Genomic DNA, 2,894 nt, shown 5'->3' on the forward strand with positions numbered 1-2,894 from the left:
CGCTCATTTGGAAAATTTCTTAGAATTCAGCGACACTTTTAAAATTAATGGCGTTTCTGATGAAGCCATTCGCCTTCGGTTGTTTCCCTTTTCGTTGAGGAATAAGGATAAACAGTGGTTGAACTCGTTGCCACGAGGATCAATTACTACTTGGGAAAAAATGACCAAAAAGTTTTTATTAAAATATTTTTCGCCAGCTAAAACAACCAAATTACGTAATGATATCTCCTCTTTTGTGCAGATGTATTTAGAAACAGTCTACGATGCATGGGAGAGATACAAGGACCTTTTGCGAAGATTCCCTCACCATGGGTTACCACTCTGGCTACAGGTCCAAACATTTCACAATGGCCTGAACCTTTCAACTTGGCAGATGATTGACGCAGCTGCTGGTGGAACTATCAATAATAAGACACCTAAGGCGGCTTACGAATTTATTGAGGAGATGTCTATGAATAACTATCAGTGGCAAGTTATGAGGACAAAGCCGACGAAAGCAGCTAGTGTTTTCAACCTCGACGTAGTTACTATGCTATCTAACCAAGTAGAACTCTTAAATAAAAAGATTGACGGTTTGTGTGGTTCTACTCAGGTACAACCAGTGATGAGGTGCAATTTGAATGGAAGAGGAGCATGCACAGAATATCAACCCTTCAACCCTAGCATTGAAGAGGAACAAGTCCAATATATGGGTAACAATAACTCTAGACCCCAAAATAACCCGTATAGTAACACTTATAATGCAAGTTGGAGGAACCATCCCAATTTCTCGTGGGGCAGTCAAGGAAATCAAAGGCCATAACATCCTCCGGGTTTCCAACAACCACCTTACTAGCAAGAAAATAAGCCGAACCTTGAGGAGATGTTAACAAAATTCATCTCAGTGTCAGAAACTCATTTCCAGAATACCGAGACAGCCCTTAAGAATCAACAACGTCAATCTAAGGGCTCGAAAATTAGATAGGCCAACTCACCAAACTGATTTCTGATCGACCACAAGGTAGTTTGCCGAGTAACACTGAATCTAACCCAAGGGAGCAAATCAATGCAATTACCATTCAAGATGCAGAAGGGTTAGTTGCACCTGAACCAGAACCGAAGCAAGAAACTATGATAAGAAAAGGTAAAGGTGAGGTGGACCACAATGACCAGAAACTGATAAGTAAAGAATCCAAACCTCTTGTGCCATACCAAACGCATTAAGGAAAGACCGCATAGAAGAACAATTGGATAAATTCCTTAAATTATTAAAAAAATTACATATTAACTTACTGTTTATTGAAGCTCTTTCGCAAATGCCAAACACAGTCAAATTCATAAAGGAGCTTTTAACAAATAAACGAAAGTTGGATGAAGCATCGCATGTGGAGTTGAATGCAGTTTGCTCAGCCATTCTATAGAATAAGCTACCCAACAAATTGAAAGATCTAGGGAGTTTTATGATTCCTTGTTTAATTGGTAGTTTAGATGTTCATAATGCATTGGCTGACTTACAGGCAAGCATTAATGTTATGCTTTATAAAATGTTTAAACAGCTAGGTCTTGGGAAACCCAAACAAACTAGAATGAGCATTCCATTGGCTGATAAAACCATTAGATTTCCTAGGGGTATCATTGAAGATGTTCTTGTTAAGATCGATAAATTTATATACCCAGTAGACTTTGTTGTTCTAGACATGGAAGAGGATAGTAACGCACCTTTAATTTTAGGACGACCCTTTTTAGCGACTGCTAGAATCATTATTGATGTTGGTATAGGTGAACTCACACTTCGTGTGGGAGACAAAACAATCACCCTTCAAGCTCGTAATTCGAGTAACACATTGAAAATTGAAGGTGGTTGTATAAATCATTCTACTAGTACTGATCATGTGGTGAAACACTCTGTGCAGGAAACAGATACAAAAAACGCATATAAGCCGTGTTCAAACAACAAAAAAGGACCTATCTATGAAGAACGAAGACTACAAATCAAGGAGTTAGATGAATGGCGAACACAGAAATTGCGAATACCCAATAAACCGAAACTGAGCCAGGACGAGCTTAATACCTCACCAAATCAACTTAAGGTTGGAGACAAAGTACTACTAGATGCAGCAGATCCTCGTATTGCCACTTCTGATCCCAAATGGTACAATTGAGGTAATTCATCCCAAATTCGAAACATTTAAGGTAAACAATACTCGTCTTAAACCTTATGTTGATAAAGCTGATAGCAGGGATGAGGAGTGTAAACTCCTCGCACCACCTTGACCATGCAGAAAAGAGGTAAGTCGAGCTTAGACTATAAATAAGCGCTTCTCAGGAGGTAACCCGAGCACTAACAGTGTTAATTTCTTGAAATTTTAGTTTTTAACATCTAACATACTAACTGGATCATAGAACGCAGGCTTTCTAAAGACCACACGGCCAGGCACACGGGCGTGCATTAGGCCGTGTGAACACAGGGCAAGATTTTTTACCCAACATGGGATCCGATAAGTTGCCACGGCCGTGCGACATGGTCATGGGTGAAACTTCCAAAACAACACAGGCGTGAGACACGCCCGTGCCTTGAAACCATAGTTAAAACTGATAATGTAACACGGGCATGCGACACGCCCGTGCCATCCACCCATGGTTGACACTGTCAAAACGAGCACACACGTAGACCTATGTACACGGGCGTGGGAGAAGCGAATGAAGCAAGATACGGTCGTGTTGGCCATGCGACACGGCCGTGAGCACCCACACGCCCAAGCAACACGGGCGTGGGCTGAATGTCAGACGCCCTCCCGTGTGCCCCAAAATCTATATAAACCCCTCACTATTCATCATCCCCTTCCCCAAAAATCCCTAACCCTAGCCGCTGCAACTCCACACGCCCTACCCCCCACGCCCGTGCGCCGCCTACA

The 2,894-nt window shown here is 41.8% G+C and overlaps 1 non-coding gene across 1 annotated transcript; it reads right to left on the minus strand.

Annotated features, from left to right (window-relative positions):
• Nucleotides 1–208: 208 nt before the first annotated feature.
• On the minus strand, nucleotides 209–315 carry LOC128284992 (small nucleolar RNA R71). Its single transcript, XR_008275408.1, has one exon. It is a non-coding gene; the product is annotated as a small nucleolar RNA R71 (small nucleolar RNA).
• Nucleotides 316–2,894: the final 2,579 nt, after the last annotated feature.

Source organism: Gossypium arboreum, chromosome 11 (assembly GCF_025698485.1).
Source record: "Gossypium arboreum isolate Shixiya-1 chromosome 11, ASM2569848v2, whole genome shotgun sequence".
NCBI lineage: Eukaryota > Viridiplantae > Streptophyta > Magnoliopsida > Malvales > Malvaceae > Gossypium > Gossypium arboreum.